At 39.1% G+C, this 26,017-nt stretch overlaps 1 pseudogene; it reads right to left on the minus strand.

The window, feature by feature from the left end:
* Window positions 1–821: 821 nt before the first annotated feature.
* Window positions 822–24,613, minus strand: LOC113915845 (annotated as a pseudogene).
* Between the last annotated feature and the right edge of the window lie 1,404 nt (window positions 24,614–26,017).

A 26,017-nucleotide genomic window follows, 5' to 3' on the forward strand; every position in this document is an offset into this window, starting at 1 on the left:
ATTTCAGTTATACACAGTGATTAAAACCTAGGCAAAAAAAGAAAAGTTCCCTGATAGAGGCCCTGGCAAACCATCTATAATGGATAGATAAAAATTAACACCAAGGCATTAGAGGTGTTAGGTTATTACTCTTGCATTGACTTTATTTTTGGTCAATCTATTATTTTGCAAAGCACAACGAAAAGAGATTGGCTTTCTCCTTTCACTTTCTCCCCCATTCCATAAAATGTGACGCACATCTGGCCGTCTCTGTCCATGGTCTTTACTGTGCAGTTTGCTCAGAAATGTGCACACGTCATCACGGTCCAGTACCTGGAAGCCCCAAGGGGCTCTGGGCAGGACCCTGCGGTGAGTGAGGGATCCAAGAAATGCTATCAGAGAAAAACACGGTCTTACATTCTTTTATTATATATACGTGCAAATCTATTTTACGTACAATAATTGGTTGTATCAAATAATCATACCAAGTCCTTCTACTGGTAATCTTCCCCAAGATAGATTCAAGTGAAATTAGGTATTTGCGCACTTCGCGGACTACCATACTTGAGACTTCGTGACTGATTTCAGTTTTGAGGCCATGCACACAATTCAAAATATACACAAACCGGGTTAAGGCGATAAAAATGGGCTGAAAGAAAGCACAGGACTTGGAACGAGTAACCTGTGCATTTTGCTTGAATGGGAGCCACCACGTGACCAGCAAATACTGTGCGAGACTCGGAGCTTTTCTGCTGTAGCGTGGGGGCTTCTGAACATCTACAGTGATTGCGCGGCGGGTGGACAGACAGCAAGTGTGACCAGATGGACACTTCGAGGAGGGCTCATTCCTTCTCCGCCTCTCCTTTCTTGGGTTCTTGTTTCAGTTCGTAATCCGCTAGGGCAGCCTTGATTGCATCTTCGGCCAGCATGGAGCAGTGCAATTTCACGGTGGGCAGAGCTCCTTGGCAATGTCCATGTTCTCGATGGTCAAGGCGTTCCTCTGCCGTCTTCAATTGTACCCGTTCAGTGGCTAACGACCTGGAGGCAATAGCAGACCCCCAGCCCAATGTTTTGAACCTGGCGTCCGCAATCTTCCCCTTTTCATCCACTCGAATCTGCAATTTCATTACATCACCACATGCCGAAGCCGCCACCCATCCAGTTCCAACATTTTTGGCTGTCTTGTCAAGGGAGCCCATGTTTCTAGGATTTTCGTAATGATCAACAACCTTCTTGTGGTAGAGCCTGGTTGGAGCTGACAGTTCCCCGGGCGAGCAGGCAGGCGGGGGCTCCGCAGCAGCCCGGCGAATGCCGCCCGCCTCTGGCCGCTGCCATCTTACGGGCTTTTGCACTGACTTTTAAAAAATGGGTTTTAAATAAATTAAAGAGGGTACATGTGCTTGTTATAAAATAATTCAAACAGGAAAATTTTAAAGTTAATGTCTTTCAACGTCATACATGTTCTCCCCCTAGCCAGATGGTGTCCTTGTCTGTGAGGCTCCAGCCCCCTTTCCCTAGGCTAAGTCTATAAGGGGCCCTTCAGAAACCTTGCTTACACACACACGCACACACACACACACACACACACACACGTGTGCGCACGTGCATACCTTGCTTACACACACGTGCGCATACACTGTGCATACATATCCATCATATCTTTCTATATTTCATATTATTCATACCATTTGTCATATCTTATATATATCGTTTTAATTTTGACAAAAAATGGATCACGCGCCATGTACTATTTTGCAGTTTATCTTTTGCATTACACTGTGGGCATCTTTCCGTTTCAATATGATGAATCTACCACATTCATCGTAATGGCTGCAAAATAGTCCCTTGAGATGTAGCCTAATTTATTTCAGCAATTCTCAAGTGACTGATATTTGTTTCTGATTTTCAGCTATTAGCAATATACTACAATAGGCATCTTTCTTTGTACACATAATCTGTGTGCATTTTGAGGAGAGCATATATGTAGGATAAATACCTAGAAATAGAATTCCTGGACCAAAGATGTATGCATGTGAATTTTGAGAAATATTGCCAAATGGAGAAGGGCTGCATATGTTTATTCTCTCACTAGCACTGTGGAAAAGGATTTTATTATCCATGTCTTTACCAATTGGTAAGCTAAGCCAAACCACAGAGGGATGGTCTGGCTTTGAAGTTTGGCAACAGGACTCTCAATCAATTTTGCTTTTATTTCATTTTGCCGCTGAGACAGCAAACAAGCAGGGCAAGTCCCTGGACCAGAGGTTCTCAAAGTGTCGTCCCTGGCCCCAGAACAGCATCACTACCTAGGAACTTGTTAACAGATGCAAGTTCTCAGGTCCCACCCTGGACCTCCTGAATCGTAAATTCTCAAGGCAGGGCCCAGCAATCTCTGTGGTTTAACAAGCCCTCCAGGTGATTTTGATATTCATCAAATGGTGGTTGGAGAACCACCACAGTAGAGCTTGATCAAAGCGAGGATACAGTTTCCCAGTGCCTCCTTTATTCCTCTTGGAGTTGAACCTGGAATTTTCTGGTTCAAGTTGAAGGTGCCCTGGGCTACATACTCTCTGTATCTCATAGCATTTGGGTGGGACAGGAGCCAAACTAGCACTGTGAGTAATTATTCTCATAAAAGGCAACCTCTCCTGCCCCAAAGTTACAAAGCTCTGTGTCCTATTTCTTATCTCATTAGGAAGCTACAGTGGACATGGCCAAATAGTAATAAAATTTTGGCTTCTTGTCTGTCTGAAAAATGGCACCTCATTCCTATTTTATATTAATTTCTTTAATTATAAGTGAAGTTGAGCATCTTTTCATTTTATAGGCCATTTGCACTTCTTTTTACCCTTATTCTTTATTTTCTTTGCCATATTTTCTATTGGCTGGCTGTCTCTTTATCAACTTATAAGCAATTTTAATTTTAAGGAAATTAGCACTTTGTCATTTGTGTTGCCAATTTGTTTTTATCCAGTTTGTAATTTATCATTTGAATTTAGTTACAGTAAATTTTTGCATTGCAGATAGTTAAAAGTTTTATGTAGTCAAATTTATTAGTTTTTATCTTTCTGAATTTTGAATTTTATGTAAGCTTAGATAGATTTTCCCAACTGTAGGATATTAAAAAAAAACCCTCGTATTTTCTTCTAAACTTTATGATTTTATTTTTTAGCATATGAATCTTTGATGTAAATAGAATTTATTATACTTAGGGAATGAGTTATGCATGTAAACATATTTTCCAAAAACTTAAAAGTTATCCCAATATCATTTATTTAAATACTTTGTCTTTTCTCCAATGATTTGAAGTAACCTACTAATCATATTCAAAGTGAGAATGTATATTTGGGACTATTTCTAGAGTATATTCTATTGATTGAGATTGTTATTAATTTATAGTTCAATTTAGGAGGAAAAAAACTTTCAGTACAAAATTTTCCTAACCAAGAACAGAATATACCTTTATAGTTACCCAATTTCTTTTTCTTTTCTTTTCCTTTTTTTCTCAGGAGTGACATGAACTTTCTCCATAGGTGTTGCATATGTATTTTATAAACTTGTAAATTAAAAAGAATTTTTATTGAAGATAGTTCATACACAATGTTACACTAGTTTCAGGTGTAGAGTGTAGTGATTCGGCAAGTCTGTGCATTACGCTGTGCTCCCCACAAGTGCATCTACCATCTGTCAGCCTACAACGTTTTTACAATACCATTGACTATATTTCCAATGCTCTGCCTTTTATTCCCATGACTTACTCATTCCATCCCTGGAAGCCTGTATCTCCCACTGTCCTTCCCTCATTATGCCCATTGTCTGATCCCCCTCCCCTCTGGCAACCATCAATTTGTATATTTCTGAGGTTTGAAGGTGATGTTTTCCTCTGTTATGATTTTTTACACTATTTGCATGTATGGTAAAGCTCAATATTTTTATGTATTACTTTCATAGCCAGTCATCTTACTGAATTCTCATATTATTTCTGCTAGTTTTTGGAGGATTCCTATGGGTTTTTCAAGTTTACAATAATCATCTACAAAGAATATAAAGCATCCTAGCTATGAGATTAGACTTTTATTATGGAATTTTTGTTGTGGAATATGACCTTCTTTCTAGTTTTCTGCTTTAAAAAATATTACTTTTAATGAAGTAAATATATATATACCACAAATTTGATAATTTTAAGCTGGCAATTCTGAGTCTTGACAAATGTATACAATTGTATTTTGTGTAATTACATAAAAATACGGTTTTATAAGCTGTATTTTTTAAAAAGATTTTATTTATTTATTTGACACACAAGAGAGAGCACAGACGGGGAGCAGCATAGGGAGAGGGAGAGGGAGAAGCAGACTCCCAGTTGAGTCGAGAGCCTGACATGGGGCTCCATCCCAGCACTCTGGGATCACCACCTGTGCTGAAGGCTGACTCTTAACCAATTGAGCCACCCAGGTGCCCCTGTGAGTTGTATTTTTGTATAATTACACAAAAACACAGTTTATATTACTATTGTGTCATTACTACCACAATCATGACGTAGAACATATCTATCACTCCAGAAAGTTCCCTTCTGCCTCCTTTCTTGCTTCTTCCTATGCCTGGCCCCTGGCGCTAAGCCCAACCCCTAAATGGCTTTTTGTCATTGTAATTTTCCCCTTTCCAGAATTTTGGATAGATGGAGCCATACAATATGCAGTCTTTTCATGTCTGAACCTTTCCATTTGGTATTCTATTATATGGATATACAACAAATTTGTTTATATTCACCAGTTGGTGGACATTTGGGTCATTTGCAAATTTTTGGTTGTTTCCTTTTTTGTTGTTGTATTTTATTTTATTTTATTTTATTTTATTTTATTTTATTTTATTTTGTTTTGTTTTATGTTAGTCACCATACAGTACATCATTAGTTTTTGATGTGGTGTTCCATGATTCATTGTTTTCATATAACACCCAGTGCTCCATGCAGTACGTGCCCTCCTTAACACCCATCACCAGGCTAACCCATCCCCCACCCCCCCTCCCCTCTAAAACCCTCAGTTTGTTTCTCGGAGTCCATAGTCTCTCATGATTCATCTCCCCCTCCTATTCCCCCCCTTCATTTTTCCCTTCCTTCTCCTAATGTCCTCCAGGCTATTCCTTATGTTCGACAAATAAGTGAAACCATATGATAATTGACTTTCTCTGCTTGACTTATTGCATTTAGCATAATCTCCTCCAGTCCCATCCATGTTGATGTAAAAGTTGGGTATTCATCCTTTCTGATGGCGGAGTAATATTCCATTGTATAGATGGACCACATCTTCTTTATCCATTTGTCTGTTGAAGGGCATCTCGGCTCTTTCCACAGTTTGGCTATTGCAGAAATTGCTGCTATGAACATAGGGGTGCATATGGCCCTTCTTTTCACTACATCTGTGTCTTTGGGGTAAATACCCACTAGTGCAATTGCTGGGTCATAGGGTAGCTCTATTTTTAATTTTTTGAGGCACCTCCACACTGTCTTCCAGAGTGGCTGTACCAACTTGCATTCCCACCAGCAGTGTAAGAGGGTTCCCCTTTCTCCACAACCTCTCCAACATTTGTTGTTTCTTGCCTCATCAATTTTTGCCATTCTAACTGGTGTAAGGTGGTATCTCAGTGTGGTTTTATTTGAATTTCCCTGATGGCTAATGATGATGAACATTTTTTCATGTGTCTGTTAGCCATTTGTGTGTCTTCTTTGGAGAAGTGTCTGTTCATGTCTTCTGCCCATTTTTTGACTTGGTTATTTGTTTTTTGGGTGTTGAGTTTGAGAAGTTCTTTATAGATCTTGGATACCAGCCCTTTGTCTGTAGTGTCACTTGCAAATATCTTCTCCCATTCTGTGGATTGCCTCTGTTTTGTTGACTGTTTCCTTTGCTGTGCAGAAGCTTTTTATCTTGATGAAGTCCCAAAAGTTCATTTTTGTTTTTGTTTCACTAGCCTTTGGAGATTTATCTTGAAAGAAGTTGCTGTGGCTGATATGGAAGAGGTTAGGAATTCTAGAGGAGAACATAGGCAGTAACCTCTTTGACATCGGCCACCGCAAATTTTTGGTTGTTAATGAAAAAAGTGATTGTGAACATTCAAATGCATGTCTTTGGGCATATGTTACCATTTCTCTTGGGTAAATACTTAGCAGTGAGATTGCTGAGTTGTATGGTAAGAGTGTATTTCCACTCAACAAGAAACTGCTAAACTGTTTCTCACGTGGTTGTACCATTTTGTATTTCTACCCACAGCATATGAGTGAACTAGTTGTTCCACATTCTCACCAGCATTTGGTATTGTAAATTTGTTTTTTTTTTTTTTTAATTCTTATGCCTGTTTGTGGTTTTAGTATGCATTTCCCTAGTGACTAATGATATTGAGCATCTTTGTATATGCTCACTTATTTATTTTGTTTGAAGTGTCTTTTCAAAAAATTTTTCCAATTTTTTAATTGGATTGTTTGTCTTACTGAGTCCTAAGAGTCCTTTATATATTCTGCCAACAAATACTTTATCATATACATGTTTTGCAAATATTTTATCCCAGTCTATGACTTGCCTTTTTATTTTTTTAACAGTATCTTTTGAAGAACAAGCTTTTTAATTTTTGAAGTCCAATTTACCACTTTTTTTTGTTTTTATGGTTTATGTTCTTATAGAAATCTAGTGTAACTAGAGGTAAAAATTTTTTTTCTCCTGTGTTTTCTTCTACAAGTTAAAAAAAATTAACTCTTACATTTAGGTCTGTCCTTTTTGAGCTAAGTTTTGGATATGGTGTGAAGAGGCGGTTAACATTCCCTCTTTTGTTTCTGTGTGTGAATATACAACTTTTTGGCACTATTTGTTGAAAAGAATATCCTTTTCACCCTGAAACACATTGGTACCTTTCTTGGTAATCAATGAGCTATATATGTGTAGGTCCATTTCTGGACTCACTAGTTTGTTCCATAGATTTTTATGTCAATACCAGACTGACTTGATTACTGTAGATTCATACTGAGTCTAAGTGTACACACAGTATGAAGCAGAAGTTTAGTTTAAGGATGCCTGGTGGTGCAGTTGTTTAAGCATCCGACTCTTGGTTTGGGCTTGGGTCCTGAGATCGAGCCTGATGTTGGGCTCTGTGCTCAGCGTGGAGTCTGCTTGAGATTCTCTCTCCTTCTCCCTCTGCCCCTCATGCTTGTGCTCTCTCTCTCTTTCTCTAAAATAAGTACAGTTAAATCTTAAAAAAAAAAAGACTTCCAATTTTGTTTTTCTTTTTTGAAAGACTTCCAACTTTTTCTTTTCTTTGGCTTTTCTAGGTGTTTTGCCTTTCTATATAAATTTTAGAATCTGCTTGTAATTTATACAAAAAAACATATTCTGGAATCATGTCACATCTATAAATCAATTTGAGGAGAACTGGTATCTTATTTTAACAGTGTTGCATTTTTTGATTGATGAACACAGTGTATTTCTCCATTGCTCTAGTCTTTAAAAATTCCTAATTAGTAGTTTTCTGTCTCTAGGGTTTGTATGGATGGCCTTTTATTAGATTGAGGAGGTTCTGCTTTATTTCCAGTTTGTTGTATTTCTATCACAATTGGGTGTTGAAAGTTATAAAATACTTTTCCCCTGCATCTGTTGAGATGATCATGTCATTGTTCATTTTTGGTCTATTAATATATGATGGCTCACATTTTTTTTCTACTGTTAAACCAACCTTAAATTACTGTGAAAGAATTGCCAAAGGAACCTCTTCAGACAGAAGGGAAATATCAGAAGGAAACTTGGAATATCAGGAATAAATAATATCTTTTAACTCCTGATATGAAACATTAGGAAATTAGCATATTTGTACTTTTCTCCAGATCCCCTTTCCCTGTCCTTGCCCATTTTTCCTTAGATCTATGCTTGCTTATACGTTTCAATGTTTATGCACTTACATAATTTTCAGCCTTCTATATTCTAATCAGTTCAGTGCAAATTACAAATACTTTTATGCCATTAATTCTTTCTTTCTCAGTTCTTTTGATTATAGCACTTGTTTGATGAGAATTTATCATCAAGTAGTTTTCTCCAAGAAGGGCTATTTATAAACTTCTTGGCTCACAATTTTTTTTATTTTTTTGGTCCTGGTGTGGCTGTGAAGAAATCTGAGGCCATTGTGATTTTTCTCCTTGGTAGGTGAATTCCTTTTTCTCACTGAACGCTCCTAAAATTCTGTTTTTATTCTTAAAGGTAAGCAGCCTTAGAAGGATGTATCATGTTGATGACTGCAACAAATTATTTTTCCCTGGAATATGGTATGCCCCTTTGAGCCCCAGATTCCAGTCTCCCTTTATTTCAGAAATGTGTTTTATTTAATATTTGAACATTATTTTCAGATCCATTTGTCTGACTTCCTTCGTTGTTCAAGCTTGAGTTTTGGCTCTTTTTCATCTCTCTTCCATATCTATCTTTCTAATTACCTTTGTTTCTTTGTCCTTTGCCATTTAAGTTTCTGGGATTTTTATAAGTCTTTCTTTCATGTTCTCAATACTTTTCAAAAAATAATTATTTATTACATTGTTTTATGTTTCTATGTATTTTTTTATTTCTATGGTGTTTGTATTGTTCACTTTGATTTCTTTTGTGGACTCTGCCAGCTCATATTCACCACCTTTCTTATTTCCTCTTTAATTTCATATCCCTTCTCACAAAATCTTTGCATACAGTTTCTGCCCCTTCTTTAATCTCTCTGAGAGGGTAGAGAATTATTTAAGTTTTTTTTTCTGTTTCTTGTGATAATTCTTCTGATGTATATATATTTAAATGTTTCCCCCCTTTGTTCAAAAGAATTATACAAGGAGTAAATTTTATTTACTTATTTATTTACTTATTGAGAGAGAGCACTCACATGCACAAGTGGGGAGGGGCAGAGGGGGAGAGAGAGAGAGAGAGAGAGAGAATCTTTAGCAGGCTCCAGACTCAGCATTGAGCAGGTTGGGGGTCTTGATCTCAGGACCCTGAGATTATGACCTCAGCAGAAATCAAGAGTCAGATGCTTAACGGATTGAGCCACCCAGGCGCCCCCCACCCCCCGAGTGGTCAGCTTTACGTGCTGTAGTATACCGTCGCCAGTTCTCTTACTTGGAAAGTCTTTATGTGATATTGAGAGCAATCCCTGCATCGGAGAGCTAGAAATCTGACATGGATAAGAGGAAGATTGGATCTAGATGGTGGGAGAGTCACAGGGCTATGCATCATTATGGAAAGTGGGGGATGGTGCTAGCATGTGACTCCTCCCCGGACTGGCAGGAGAAAGTACCTAAGTGTGAAGAGAGAGACAAGACCCCTAGTAGCTTACCCAAATGAGGTCCATCCATGCAAGGGAAGCTCTAGGGAAATATGTTCACAGTACCATCAAGTACACCTTTGCTTTAAGTGGCCACATTATTTTACCTTGGTTAAGTAAACACTTGTCACCACGGTAAGAACTTATCTGCGTGTATCCTTTCTGCTGGTCTCCACGTATGCTCATTTCAAAAAAAAAAATCAAACAATAAAAATATAGGTAGTAAAATTGAAAGTTCCTTTTTACTTTCTCCCAGTGCTTCACCCCCTTCCTGTCTAAGAAGTAATTACTGTTTAATGCATTGATATATTCACTTGACCTTTTCCTGTGTATGCTTACACTTAAGAATTTTCTTTTTTTACTAATATATCTTGGTAATCTATTTTTCTACTACAAAATGTAGTACCTCTTTTTCTACTACAAAAATGACTTTCATGGCGTTATACACTATGGCTTTACTATTGTTTATCTAACCATTTACTATTCTTGTCCATACATCTATCCTAAAATGCTACAATGAACACTCTTCTGTGTGGATACTGAGTGTGTCTATTGCATGTAATCCTAAAAGTGGATTTTGTAGGTATAAGAAAATGCACAAGTAGAGTTTTGATAAGTACTGAAAAATTATACTTCAAAAAGTCTGTTCCAATTTTTCTTACTAATGAGAGTCTGTTTCCCTACATACACTCCTGTCAGAATACGATGTTATCCTGCTTTTTCATTTTTGCCCATTATATAAGTTTTTTAACTCATTATTTTAAAAATTTGCATATTCCAAATTATAGTGGAAGTTCAGCATATTTAAAAAATATTCATTAGACACATATTTATTCTCTGAATTTCTTTGTTTTTGTTAGGCTTTTTTTCAGTCTTTATTGATTTCTAGGGGCACTTTTTTCTTTCTCTTTCATTTTTTTTATATATAGAGAGAAAGAGCATGTGCGGGCAGTTGGGAGGAGAAAGGAGGGGGGCGGGGGAGGGGAGGGACAGAGGGAGAGGGAGAATCTTAAGCAGGCTCCATGCTCAGTGTGGAGCCTAACTTGGAACTCGATCTCACAACCCTGAGGTCATGAGCTGAGCTGAAATCAAGAGCCGGATGCGTAACCAACTGAGCCACCCAGGTGCCCCATCTAGGGGCACTTTATGCTGGTTGTTAATATCTATCTGTCATAGATGTCAGAAATATTTTCTCCCGGTCAGTGTCTCATCTTTGAATTTTATTTATAATCTTTACAGTATTTAAAATATTTGAATTTTTAAAATCTTTTCATTTTATGGCTTTTGTGTCTTACAAAAGTATTCCCTACTTAAAGATTAAGACATAAGGTTCTCCTGTATTTTTCCTAATATTTATATAATTTTTAATACCTTTAATGTTTTATTGAGCTTAGTTTTTAATCTGTCTGTAAATAGCTAGCCTGTTATTCCAACATCATTTATTGAATTGTTGGTCTTTTCTCTCCTGATTTGAAATACCACATGCTTTATTTTTTCATATTGGTCTATTTATCGGTTCTTGGAACAATGTCACACTATTTTTCAAATTTAGAGTGGTCCAGAAAGTCCCTCTTCATTATTCTTTTTAAAATTATACTATCTATTTCATTTCATTGTATTTTATTTCATTTCATTTAAACATCCTTTTATGATTTTGATTGAAAATTGTATCAAATTTATATATAAATTTAGAGAGCTCTGATATCTTTCAATATTGGATCTTCCCATCTAGAAACATAGTTTGCCCTTCTATTACTTTAGAACTTCTTTTAATTTCTTCAGTAAAACTTTACAGCATTCTTCATAAATGTGCATCTCTTATTAAACTTAATTATGAATATGTTATTTGCTATTATGGAATATTTGAGTATATGCTATTTAGTTATTTCAGGTCTAGAAAAATAATTCTTATATGTTGATCTTGTATCCATCTAACTAAATTCTGTTTGTTCAAAAAGTTTATTAGTAAATTGTCTTGTGTGTCCTAGATGGGCATTCCCATTGTTAGATAATAATAGTTTTGTCTTTCTCTTTCCAGTATTAGTACTATTTTTTCTTCTAATATTTTAAAATTTTTTCAGTTAAAATGTTTCCCCCGTAATAGGTATTTATTGAGTTCAGAGTGTCTCTTTTATAGTGTTTAATTCCTTAAATACTTAGTGTTTCTTGTTTGCTTTTACATGTGGTTGAGATTCTAGATTGAACAGGTCATTGCTGTTAAGTGTGTTTTCTCAAGCTAAATGAGGATCCCTGTTTGTCTGGCAGTTGATGCAAACTAATCATCTTTGGTGAGTCCACAGGAAAAGAGGACCAACTCGTGGCTAAGAAGGTGTAAAAGAGGCTTGACTTTTGGGAATGAGGCTCCCAGTATCTCTTGGCAGACAGAGACTCTTTCTTTTGCTCTGTAGCCACTCTGGTAGTCTCCCATGCCAGAGTTGTTAGAAGGGGGTACTCCTAATTCTCATCGGGGGACAGGTGCGAAGGGATGAGAAATGGGCAGAGGAATGGAGGTGGGGATTGACTGTCTTATCTGTGCCACTCTTCAGTTAATTATCGAAAACACTGTCACATGCTTCTTCCTGCCTCCACTGCCTCTGACTATGGTATTATTCTGGAGTTCCCCTGGGAAAAACCACCTTTTGGGATGTTTTGTCTATTGAGAGGGGTTCCTCAGCTCTTTTGGGATCTGTAGCCCATCTGTTTGCCATTGCTCTATCACTTCTAGAAGCCCTACACTTTTCTGGTCAGCTGGTAAACCTTGTTTCCAGTGTTATAAATTTACTAATTTACTTCCTTTTTGAAGAGGGCGTTGGACTCTATTTTTGCACACACTCCATGTTAGATCTTTTTTGATGAGTTCTTATTTGTAATTAGGTATAGTGTCATCCAGACCTACTAATTTGCTCAAGAACTGAGTGGAGAGGGGGCAGGGAGTGATGGCGAGCAGCACTTTACTCACTGTTTTAAAAAAGGTTTTTTTTTCTTGCTTTAATGAGGCTCATTATATAACATATTGAAAATACAGAAAAATAGAAGGAAGAAAAGAATCATTCATAATTTTATTTTGACAATTACTGTTAATATTTAGCTACATTAACTTTTAGTCTTCTACTTAAACATATTTTACCATTCTTGTGATTACATTCTCTCTAGCATTTTGTATTCATTTTTCAATTAACATCTTACTACATGTTTCTTATACTATTAGAAGCAATCATGATTAATCCATACTTTAATAATGTCATAAGATAAATCAAATGGATCCTCCAAGGGTAGCATTTCCCTGTGTAGGGTCTTTTGGCAATTGGTATTTGGCTCTTTTATTTTTAAAGAGGAAGGAAAGGAAATTTTATTTATATACATTTATTATTTACTTTTTGAGATAAAAGTTATAGCAAAATGTACAGATCCTAAGTGAATAATTTAATTAGTTTAGATAAATATGTACATCCAAGTAACCGTGATCTCAACCAGATATAGAATACTTACTTGACATATTTTAATAATGCAATGATAAATACCTATAAGAAGCTTCCCCCTATTTGGATTATTTAGGATTATTTACTTAGGCCATGTTCCTAGAGGTGAAATAATATTGCCTCATTTTACGAGGTGGACTTTTTACCAAAATGTTTTTCAAAGGGTTGGATCAATTATCTGTTCCCACCAGACAGTGGAGTGTCCCAGCATTATTCAGTTGTTTCTCTGTGATCTCCTTGATATCCTGATCAGCCCCACCAAAGGAAAGCTCCACTATTTCTTCTTGAAAGCAAATTGTGACTTTGTCATGTAAATACATACCTCCACCCAACGGTGATTCTGTGTTTAGGTGTGTGTGTATTTATGTGTAAGAAATTGCCATTTCTGCTTTTAGTGGCTCCAACAATTTTTAATTTCTTGAGGAACCTACAACCTGTTTTCCAGGGTAGCTGTACCAATTTACATTCCCACCAACAGTGCAAGAGGATTTTCTTTGCTCTGCATCCTCACCAACACTTGTTAACTCTTGTCTTTTTGATAATAGAAATTCTAGTAGGTGTGGGGTGGTATCTTATTGTGGTCTTGATTTGCATTTCCCTGATAATGCAGGTTGATTAGAAGCCGGACCCTCAGGCAGTGGCTGGAACGGTGTGCAGTCAGTCTTCTTCCTGGGAGAAACTGGGAATTGGGCACTTGTCTGCTGTCTCTGTGCTGGGCCCCGGGGTAGGGCTACAGGGAGTTGGGGGTGCTCCTACATGGTTTAAAAACTCCTTCTTTGTTTGCTATGGTCCTGTGGGATTCAATGCAAGTCCCGTTGGCTCTCTGAGTCAGGTCAGGTGACTGCTGTAAAAGTCAGAGCACTAGATGTGTGGACTAACTCCTTCCAGGGAGAAACTGGAGACTTAGTTTTATTGTCCGGAGTGCACCAGAGTGGGGAGAAGGGGAAGTGCTCACCAGCTCACTCAGGCTCTGGGGAAGATCCGGTCATCATCACCTTGATGTGCGCTGGTTAGAAGCTGGACTCTTCTTCAGGAGCTTGTGAATTATGCAGTCAAACTCTTGAAAGGAAAGATTGGGAGATGAGCATTTTTGCCTGCTCTCCACACTGAGCCCTGAGCAGGTAGCCATGCTGTTTTGTTGGCCAAGGTCCCTTGGGACCCCTGAGTGAAAGCCCCACTGACTCTCAGAGCCAAGTGATTTGGTGCCTTCTGTCTGGTGGAAGTCTTTAAAGTTGGGGAGCTAAATGTAGGGTCCAAGCCCCTTTCTCCTCAGGGAGAAGCTGCGAGTTGGGGGTTCCTTCCCTCCCAACTGTATGTCATTATGCTGGGTGTGGGATTTATGGTAAGGTTTCTCAGCCTTTCCTACCTGTTTTGATAGGGGTATTTTTCCAGTAGTCCCATATGTAGGAGTCACTCAGTTTCTGAATTTCTGTCAGAGGGAATTGTTCCATGTATAGCTGTACATTTGGTGCATGTGTAGGAGGAGGGAAATTCAGGTGCCTCCTATGTCACCATCTTCTTGTGGAATAGTAAATAAATGTTTTCTGACCAAGTGAGCTATAATGGTGACAGGAATTGAGATCTGGACTGGAAGATATATATTACTTCAATTGATTGGGAAAACACAGCAATCTAGCATTTGTCTTTTTAAGAAAGGAGTTAGCATTGGAGACAAATAGCAAGCTGCTGAGGAAGTTCAAAAACTCATACATTTCTGTGGGATATTCTTGTCCAACTTCCAAATCACCCTGGGTCAGGACAGTAGAGATGGTTTAAAGTAGAAACACATAGGTCAGTGGAGAGGTATATCTTCCATTATTGCTGCAAATGTGTGGGAAGATGGGATTAGCACCTCCCTGTAGTACTTCAGCCATGCCTAAGGCAAACTTCCTGTTGCTTTAACCTCTTGATTTTGGGTAGCCATATTAAGTAAGTATTTATTAAAATATCTCAGAGCTGTATCTCTTCATCTGCTAAAATGGTAGATTTTGAGGACAGGGTTCATCCCCCTCCCCCGCTTTAAAAATTTTTTTTTATAGAGAGACAGTGCATGCGTGCAGGTGTGGAGGGAGGGACAGAGGGAGAGAGAATCTCTAGCAGGTTCCATGCCCAGCATGGATCCCACTCAGGGCTCAGTCTCAGGACCCAGAGATCATGACCCTGAGCCAAAATCAAGAGTCATCGCTCAGCAGACTGAGCCTCCCAGGTGCCCCACAATGTCCCTTTTTTTGTGTGGCAGTCTAATATCTGCTAACCTTATTTGTGTGTGTGTGTGTGTGTGTGTGTGCACTTCGCATCTTACACAATCATCTCAGCAACACATATAGTTTTTGTTTATTTATTTTCCCGCTTCCTTTTTATTCCCTTCCACCATCACAATTTAGATAGAAAAACTCCCACTGTGCGAGATTTGGTCATTATGTTTGCTAGCTCTTCTATGATGTTTATAAAATATGTCAACACCCTATAGTGATTGGCATTGTTTTGTTATCCTACTAGCTATCAAAGAAATAAAACAAATGACCCCAAGCAAATCATCTAACTCATTACCTTTCAGTAACATTTTGGAGATGGAAAATTTATAAATGGTAAGAGTGGAGCATAAGGGGAGGAAGTGCTATCTTACCCCATAGCCTGGGACTCATCCTGGGGGACAGTGGAGGTGGGCACTGGCCCCCCATCTTCTGCGCACCCCTTCACTCTCCACCTGCACCATTCACCTGAATACATTAGTTTCCCGGAGAGGGAGATGAAAGCAGAGTGTGCACCTGCAATGTAGTGTGACTGCCGCAGCTTGATGAGAGGTTGCCAGGGAAGCAATTTAAAAAAAAAAAAAAAACAAAAAAAAAAAACGGGAGGAGAATTGTCAAGGTTTGGCTTCTTGTGAAATTTGCCTGTCAGAACAGATGATGCATTTGGGCATAACACTCTCCCAGTTTGTTCTTCTGGCAGTTTTCTCCCTCATTTTCAAGGCTTTCGGAGTTTTGCTGCAACTTATCCATTTAAGGGGCTTTCCCCTTCACATATTTCTCCGTTGAACGTTAGTCCTGAGAGGTGAGAGCTGGTGTTTAAAAATCCACTCAGGACAGCTTTGCTTAGAATCAGGCCAGCCAGAGGGCAAGTCTCTCCAGCATCTGCCCTCACTCCCCTCCCGCAATTTGAGGGCAGTTTGTCTAAAACTGGAAGAGGGTTTGATATTATTCAACACACTTGGGTCAGACTAGCTCAGAGGGCAGTTGGCTTTTTCTGGGAACGGCCTGTGGAATGACATGAATTTTGAGGGTGCAGAGTGGGCAGGAAAACGTAATATGGAAATGATTCTGATATACTGTCCTTGGAACTACCTGGTCTCATAGAATCTTGGAGACTTTTCTGTTTGGAATAGGGGGTGAGTATTTAAGACTAGCAAATGAAATATTCATCCAGGAGAGTTCATTTGCAAAGGTCATCATACTGACTTACATTGTACAGTTCTTCTGCCATTTTAATCCTTTCCTCCTTTTTTTTGAGGAAGTAAATACTATTATCCTTATTTTATAGATGAGGCCACTGAAATTCAGAAAAGTCACATGTGTGATAAGTGACGGCATCTGAATGAAATCTGGAGCTCTCATTCTGTTCTATAGATTTTTTCTAGTATCTAATCTCCCAAGAAGGAAAAAAAAATTCCATCTGTAAAGTACATGGCCTTGCTGTCTATGAAATAGTGGATAGCAAGGAGGTGGGGTGGGGGTGGGTGGCAGCATTATTTATATATATAGAGGGAGAGAGTGCCTCTTTAAATTTGGAGCCTCTGGTGTAAATAGAGCTGCTTCTTTGATTTTATTTCATAGTTAAATGCTGCTAGTGAGTGAAATAAAGTCCCCATTCCAGGATCTCATCTCTAATTCCCTGCCATAAGCTCTAAAACAAAGGGGACTTATCATTTGCCTTTAATAGACTGTGCTATGTAGGTACCCAGAGACAGCAAAATTCCAATTAAAAGAATATCGATTGCTCATAAATTAATGCCAACATTTCAAAATCAATAGTCACTGAACTTCGCTCAGTGATTTTTTTTTTTTTTTGAGCCCTCTTGGCTCTAGAATTTTGCTTATTAAATGTTCCACTGTAATCGTATGCCCAATTAACATGGATGATTCTTTCGCTATTAACATACAGTTTTCAATTTTAGTCTAGTTAGCACAACTAATCATTGCAGATGAAAGTCAGTGGAATCTTACAAACTCCAATGCCTTCTTCCCTCACCTGCTCCCAGAGATAATTTATATGCCTCCATTCCTCAGAGCCCAAAGCTGGTAAACATCTTCAGTTAAGCTGAACAGAAAAATAGAAATTCTGTGGAATAGAGAAAAAAAAAACAACCCAGAAAAATAAAGCAGAGAACATGAATTATGTCATAGGGAAGTTATGACTGGATCACCAGGGGATATAATTTCATTGCCCATGAGGCAAAATCGTGATCAAAATGTGCTCGGGACACGGGCCACTGTCCCTCTGTGAGGGACTCCCTTAGAGCGCCATGCTAATTAAATCTGAAAGGGAGACATATTGGGAAACTACCAGGGGTCAGGCTGGAGTCTGGCGATAGAGTGAGAGGAGTTGGGTATGTTCAAGGAACACATTTCGGAAGACAGATGTGATCACTGTGTGAGGCTGAGGTGAAAATGATCTTACAGTGCCATGGCTGGCCTGGGACTGTGAAGTAACATGTGGCCAGTCAAGATATTTTTGTGACTCATGTTAACTCTTCTGATTCCAAGGCTTTCACATCATTTAGTCCCATTGGTGTCATAGTCAAGGTCCATTAAAGATAAGCAAGTGGGTAGATTCTGCCTTCTTTGGCAATTCTGTTCTGAAGAGAATTGCTCATTTATTTAACTAATGTCTGCTTTCTGCATTAAGGGCTCTTCGATGGCCTGGTGGATGTGGGAGAGAGGGCAGAATTCTAGCTGCAAAGTATATCAAATGGAAACGTGCCTTAGGGACCAGAAGGCTCAGGTTCTAATCCCGGCTCTGTCACAAATTGGTTGCAAGTCCTTTGATTTCTCTGTGTTTGTTTGCTTCTCTATAAAGAAAGTTGTACCAAGTAATGGTATCCCTTTCAGATCTAAAATGTGTTCTACTCTAGGACCTAGAATAGTATCCTCCAACTGTTTTGTTCATGTACTCCCTAAAAGAATTTTAAAAAGGTATGTGCCCCCACATTTTTAAGTCCACATGTCATAAGTTTAATTAGTTACAAAGGATGTAATTTTCACCATATTGTATATTGCATAAGAGTTTTTAACATATTTTTATCAAAACTGAAGGTGTGGGTTTAGCTCATTCAGTGTATGGTACATGTTGCAAAAACATCTCATTAACAAAGCCAGTTCTTATTGTCAAGTCACTCAGTTATGGATTACTTGTTTTCCATCAGAAGAGAGTCTGGCTTCATTTTTTCATTCATATAAATTTGTTATCATGCATCCTGGTGACAACCTCATTTTGGAATACTAATTCTGGGATGATTAACTAATTAGATACTCAGAAAACGAGTTGGCTAGGTAGCTTCAGTAGGGAGCTTTGCCATGAGTATTTCTTAATTTGTACTTAAAGGACTGGCCCTCAAGAACAATGTGTTCTCCAGTGCGTTCTTTTATTTGGTGCCAGGGAGCCTAGTCAACTTTGGAGCAAGGTACCACAGTAGGTCTCATCGTGAGTGAGAAGAATGCCTTTTTTTTTGTAAAGTGGGAGAACAGTGATTAAGAGATGAGTGTTGGTAAAGAACGAGAAGCCTGCAGGCATGTCATCAGGCAAAGTTGTTTTTGAAAGAATGCATATGGAAGTTGAGGGTCTGGAAATGGATTCACTTAAAAATACCATGTTGCGTATCTGCTGGGAAGTCTTCATGTACCCCTATTAAGGAGTATACAACCCAGATGCACAGAGGAGGGGCAGAGGGTATGACACTTTCCATTGTTACTTTATGCCACCGTATCAATAGGTCCAATATCGCAAGGACTATCTTTTGTAAAGGTCAGTAACCCCCAAACATGGCACATACTCTCCTTTGAAGTGAATTTCCCATTACATTTCTGTGATCAAATTCCTAGGCTCTCTCATTAGCGTATCGTTACCTCATCATCTACCATGTACTGAGACTCTAATTTATACATTCTTCTTGGAATAGAAAATATAATTTATGCAATCTATGCACATTCCACTTTTCCAGAAATCAGAATGCCTAGAGGCGGTATAAAGTATTGATTAAAAGGAATGATTTTGGAATTATTTGCCATGGGTTTGAATTCTGCCTCTGCAATTTTACTTGTATAAGCAGGCTCAGCTTCAGTTTTTTCATCTGTTAAATTAGGAAAAGATACTTCTAAGTGTGTATTCTGTTTTCTCCATTTGTCCTCTTGCCCCCCTTCCATATCCATTGTTTCATCTCTGCTCTGATTGCTTCTTTGGAGGCAGATCCCCACAGGTTACATCACCAGGGCTCCCTTTCCAGTTAGTTGGCTTCCAGTTGTTGCCAAAGGGAAACACTGGTAGAAATCAGAGGGTGAAGGAAGAAGAGAGTTCTTCTAGGCTGTCTTTTGCTCTGGGCCATATTTCATGCAATGATTGGGTCCCTCAACTATAGCTTCTGTTGATGGTCCTAGCTTAATATTTCCAAATCTAATTCTCTAATGCCATCCTCTCCTTTTGTGCCTTTAAGCCTATGGGTGGTAAAGTCTTCACACTATTTCTGGTCTCTGACCAGAGAGATGAGAATTTTTAGCCAATTGAATTGGATTCAGATTCCTGGCAGGACCGTGGATGATAAAGCGTTGTTGTTCTTTCATTTTTCAATAAATATTTGTTGAGTCTACTAAAGTTCAGTAAGTTCTATTGTGTTTACTGCTATATTCCTAGTACCCACACAGGACTTGGCATGTATTATGGGAGCAATAAATATTCGTTGATGGAATACCTACTAGATAAACACTGTACTCGGCCCTAGTGATTAAATGGTGAATAAGACAGACCAACTTTCTGGCCTCATGAAACTTTTAGTCTAACCATGAGGATTGAGTGAGATCATAAAGCCTGGCACTGCCTACTGAGTTGACCCATCTAAGAAACAAGCTTGGCCTTTTTCCTCCCCTGTCAACTGGTCCTCAAAGACCCCTCCGTGTGGCCAAAGGTGTGAGTTGAGAGAGAGGTGGATTACGTGAGAGTACAGGGGACCTGATTAAGCAGCTTACTTGTGTTTTCTCGCTAATTTTGTATCCAACCCAGGATTTACCATTTCCATTTTATAGTGGACAGCAGTATGCTGGATCTGCCTAACCTGTTAACATAGTAGACCTGACAGCTCTTCATGGCCTAGCTACATGATCACTGGGGGTCCCACAGTCAGAATGCTACAAGGGCCCAATAGCATGCTGGAAGCTGCTTTTTGAATGGTTTATAGTTGTTTACTATAGATGGCATGGACTTGCTTAGATTGTGATAGGGGCCCACGTTGTGATTCTTCTGTTGGGGCTTGGCATAAACTCCACATGGTGTCTCTTCCCACCACATATACCACTAGGACCATAGGGTCTGCCAAGTATGGCCTGAGAGACAAGACTATGTGAACCACAGACTGGACCTGCTCTTGGCTTCTCTCAAAGCCACCAACCTACGTTATCATCTGCCAAATGAGTCAAAGTGGTATTCCCAAGTGGGGAAATGTACTGCCTCTAGAACCCAAAAGTCTTGTTAAAGCAACATGGTTCTGTCTGAGGACATTCACTATGCAATAATTTGCCCTTATTTTTAGGGATGTTCTGGCAGAGCCCAGGCTACTGGACTACTGGACTTCAAACATCATTGAGGTGGTAGCCTCCTGAGACTCTATAGCATCTATGTCCCATGTTCTGGTACACACATGTCTTACTAAGGGCTTGATTGTATGTACCACTTTCTGTTCATCTGGTTTGATTAATATAATGTCATTAATATAGTGGATCAATGTGATATTGTAAAAAGGTGGTCCAGGTCCCTTCAAGCCATATTATGACAAGAGTGAGAGAGTTAGTATAGCCCTGGAATAAAAGTGTAGATGTATACTATTTTCTGTTCTAGGTAAATGCAAAATGCTTCTGATTCTCTTTATGATAGGGATAGAAAACAATGCAGAATTCCAGATTAATGTTATCATACCTTATGCTAGAAGCTGTGTAAACCTGTTATAGCAAAACTACCATATCTAGCACAGCAACTGTAATTGGGCTAATGCTTCATTAACTTGGTGGTAGTTCATTGTCCTCCACTATGTTCTGTTTTGTTTTTGAAGGACCTGACTGGTGATTAGATTGAGAAGTCATGGAGACTGCTATCCCTGCTTTCCTTTCTGAAGGTGGCACTGCTTTCCTCTCCCTCCAAGCATGTATTTTTGTTTTGGTTTGCTATCTTGGTCAAGGAGGAACTTGGCTTTCTTCATTACATAGCTCTTATACTACCATATTAAGGAACCAATGTTAGCACTTTTTTTCAACTACCAAGTATGTCTATTCCAATGATATATTTGGAGTCTGAAAGAAATGACCATTGGGTGGGTTTGTAAGTCCAATGGATGAACTGTGACATGGACATAATTTATTACTGTGACATAGAACTCCATTTATTACTGGTTTCTATATGTCCCAACATGGGAGATCATGGTGATGCTTTGGGTGCCTAGGTATAAGTGCCAATTTAGATTCTTTCAGTTCTTGAAACGTCTGGGCATTCCCTTGTTCTCAGCACATGGTTACTTGAGTAAATGGCACTAGGCCCCTTTGGGGAAGGACTTGGGAACTTACTACTGAATATATCTACTGTGGTGTTTCAGAATCTTCCTTCAAAGGATCTGATCTCTTCTTTAGTTAGTGGGTTCTGGGTCTGAGGATAGGCTCATGTGGAAATTGGGCAAGGGATACTCAATTTTTAATGAGGTGGCTGCTGTCAGCTTCCTGATCATCTTGATTATTTAAATTAAGGACTACTCTCATTTACTGCCCATCTATTTTGTCTCTCAAAACACTGTCTTCTATTGGCCATTTTCAAAGCTCTGTGAAAGTCAGGCCTCCCTGGCTGCTATTCCAAGCCTTGCTTCTTATTGTGGTACTTGTGCTCACTTGCTTCTGGGAGCAAGTGCTGCCTCTTGGTACACTTTTTCAAGATCCCCTCATCTTCATCGTCATGAGGGAGCCCCGTTCTTTAACAACAAGCCTTACCATTGACCCTACTCATGACTGGCTTCATGGACATGCATCCTGTGCATTTGCACAGAGCCCTACACTTAGAAGGGCTCCATACTATGTTTAGTGCTCTGCTGTTGCAGTCCTGAAATTCTTTTTAACAAGGGACTCCACATTTTCATTTTGCACTGGGCCTTGAAAATTATGCTGCCAATCCTGCTCCTGCTCCTCAGAGGACAGCCACTGCTGAGCTTCTCAGTGGGACTGGAACTCTCCTCACCAGTGCATTCTTATTGCATCAGCAAAAGGAGTGTTTGTGTACTTTTTTGCAGAAAATGGTAGACTTTATGAAGTATATCCACTTAACCATGCCTACCATTCAGAGCCTTTTGATTCCTCATCCTATCCTCTATTATATTAGTTCTGGCATTTCTACTTCACTTGGTTTGGGCTACTGTATTCTATAAGCTTTCAAGAGCCACCCTAGCAGTGTGTAAGCATCATTTTCCAAGGTCCTTGCCAGAGTGTTAAATCTGTATTCTGAGAATGTGCCCATGTTAATAAACTCTCCCTCTTCCAACTTCACATTCCTCTCTTTTCCCCCTGGATCTCACATTCTTTTAGAATCCATACTCATAAGCAGCCTTTCCAGGTTCTGGCAGTATGTCAGCCAGACCCTGCAGCAACATAGGTTCTTTCACTTTTGCCTTGAATGGGTCAGTCTTTTTTCATGAATCACTGACCCTTAGCAACCACTAAATTCCATTCTTATGCTTGTCTTTTGCCTCCTAGCTCTTAAACACAAGGTACATTGCATTAGCTAGTGTCCCTTTCCGCTGCTATGACATTCATTGTACCACTAGTGAAAGTTTGAATAGGTGCACTGCTCTAGCAGGCTGGATACTCTCCATACCCCACCTTCCATTAGTGGTGGCTTCCTCATTGCCAGGTAACTGGTAAGTGATCAAGTTCCCAAATACCAATTCAGTGTTTTCTTCCTGGAACCACTCCCGGCATCAGTTCACTTAGATTAGGTTCCTTGGGAAGAGATTCTGAGATAAGGAGTTGCAAGCAGAAGAAGAAGAAGGTTTTGGGGGAGAGGATTTGGGAGATTCATTGGTTAGGAAGTCTGGGTGGTAAGATTGAGAACACCGAGAAGCTGACCTCCAATGCAGTTACAAGTAAGGCTTCAGCAGATCCTGAGGGAGGTTATAGAGTTGGGATGGTCATCCAGTTCTCCCAAATTGAAGGAAGGGGGTTGGCCTTTATATCTCCATAGCATCCAGTCACTAGTTGTGAGACCACGTTCCCCAGAAGTGTAACCTGGGGGAAGACAGTTCTCTGTGGCAGAGGCAATCCCCAGTGTGAGATGCAGCTGTGAGCCCTCAGCAGCTGGGAGATGGGGGTATTCACCCACATAAAAGGATCTGAACAGAGCACCATAGCACTATAGCCAAATTGTAGTGTAAATAATAATGTCCTATTGAGAAGGTATATGATTAACTAGAATGTGTCTATCTGAACACATCTGAACACATCTGAACACTGGAATTTGAACACATTTTCTTCTGAATGTCAGTTTTCAATTCACAGACTAGATATTTCCAATGTGACAACAAAGGCATTGCAGCAGTGGTCACAGCAGTGGTAAAATTGGGCATTTAAGTAAATATTGAAAGTTTTGACAGTTTTAGCTACATTTAGTTTCACATTTTGTTTATGTTTATTATTTGGCATAGCTCTTGTTCCCGATCGTATTTCAGAATATGCTTATTTAATTTTCTTTCTGTGCCATTTTTACGTCATTTGTTCCACCACATTTACTTTTCTGCAGTTAGCTGACAATATAAATAGAAGCAGAAGAGCTCAGAAGTCTACCCCAAATGCTACCCCATGCATGGGTTTGTGATTTCAAATACCATGACTTCTGCATTACATTTTCTCTCTTATATTCCTAATGAGGCTTACCTGCTTGTGTTCTCAGGAAAGAGCCTAGGTGGAAAATTGCAGCAATTCTTGCCCTAGAGTCTTGAACAAAAGCTAATATCTACCATCAAGCACGTAGAAAGTCTAATAAATAAGACAGAGAAGCTGTTAAGCTTTGCCCCAAATGAAAGCTTTAATTGAGCTGGATTGGAATCTGCTCTGCAGGTTGGTGTTGTGGTTCATTATTTTATTATTTTTTCCTTCCTTCAAAATTAAGCTAAGGTCATGGTCTCTCATGAACTTTTTACTTTTAATTTTTTAAAATGAATCTAAGAACACTATTGCTTGAAATACTTTTCTCATTGGATTGAGAGTTTAAATGGCTGATGGAAATAATTGCCTAAAATGGAAGAACATTCTTTTGCCACTCAAAGCTGATAAGCCTGATACTGTTTATGATACAGGCAATTGTTAAATACTCTTATTGACTGGTGTCCTGTGAGTCCCTATTTGTCTCCCTTGTCTCCTTTGGGAAGGTACAGGGTGCTCTTCTTGCTTGGGGCTTTGCTCTGCTCAGCTGCACATACTTGGCATCCTGAATGCTTCACTGACAGGTCCCCTATTATACAGGGCAGGTAGGTGAGAGTCATTGACATCTATGTGAATGATGAGTTCCGTTTCATCATAAATCACCTGAATATTCATGTCCTAGACTATTTGAGATTCTAGAAACTTCCTGTTTACAGAGGCAATAAGAATAACACATATACCTATTTTGTTGTAGTGGAATATAACCTCAAATCTCAGTCTCGGTATTCTAGTTACCAAAAAAAAAAAAAAAAAAAAAAATCATTTCCAATGTTGGATCACTCCACCATGGGTAAAGAGTTCTCTGAACTTCTAAACAACATAAAATAATTTTCAAACATTCCACATAGCAAATGAAGCAGGGAGTGGTGGGTGATTCAATCAGTCTGGAAAGATGCCCTTAAATTCATCTACAGAGCATTGGGTAATCATATCGAGAAGGAAGACAAATTCTCCTCATTCTCCTTTTTATATCCTAGGTGAGAATATTTGCACACATGAGCTTTAAAATCACAGACAGTGGTCAGCATGTGTTTCCTGGGAGTGCATATACTCTCTCTACAGGAAACCCTGCTTTGTAAAGAGAGGTATGTGGGCGCTGGGCCACAGCTACATCACTCCCCTTAAGCTAGAACTCTCACAGCCAGATAATATAGACAGCCCTGAAATGCAAGAGGCAGTAAGGATGAGCAATATTTCAGAGGCTGTTCTCAAAACACATCATTATCTGGCTTTTCTGTTTCAATAATTTGTAAGCAGGCTGCCTCCTCTATAAACAGACCAGCAGGAAAGCAGAAAGCCATATGAGTTATTGCATCTCTACTGCCTGGGACTCAGGAGACAACATCAATTTTAATGTATTGAAATGTGGAACTGTCTTTGAGGGACTCTCATTTGGAATATGACCATTGGAAAAGCCTGGGCTCCTTTAAGGAATGTGGAGAGATACTCATTTCATGACAATTACTTGCCTGGTATCTCCGTAAGCAAACATGATAGTACAAAGCAAATGTTAGCTAGTAGTTCTTAGCTAATGTTTTCTAGCTAGATCTGGGAATAGAAATATGAACAGAAGCTCGTTAGAATTACTTATTGCTCTGTCCTGCTATGAGCATTACTTATATCATACACAGTGATAGTAAAGCTGCCAGGCTGAGTCTAGGCCTTGCTCATCTTTGGATTCCTATATATTTGGGTATATCCTGAGTCCTGAAAAGGACCTTTGAGAAGGTGGTGGGGGTCCTGAATGTAACATGTGTCTATCACTTGCCTTTGGATGGGCCATTAAGTATTATTCCAGACCCTATGAAGAGGGATTACAATAAAAGATAGAAGAGGTATAAAAGAGTTGTTTGTCTAAGACCTCTGGAAGATAATGATTACATGAAAGCATAGCGTTGTGGCTTTTATTGCAGAGGATAGCCATAAAGGAGGGAGAAGAGTCCTTGCCTGTTGAGGGTCAGTAGGCACATGCACTCTGTATGGGACAAAACGAGATGATGGATCATCAGGCCAGACCCA

Source organism: Zalophus californianus, chromosome 1 (assembly GCF_009762305.2).
Source record: "Zalophus californianus isolate mZalCal1 chromosome 1, mZalCal1.pri.v2, whole genome shotgun sequence".
NCBI classification, from domain to species: Eukaryota; Metazoa; Chordata; class Mammalia; order Carnivora; family Otariidae; genus Zalophus; species Zalophus californianus.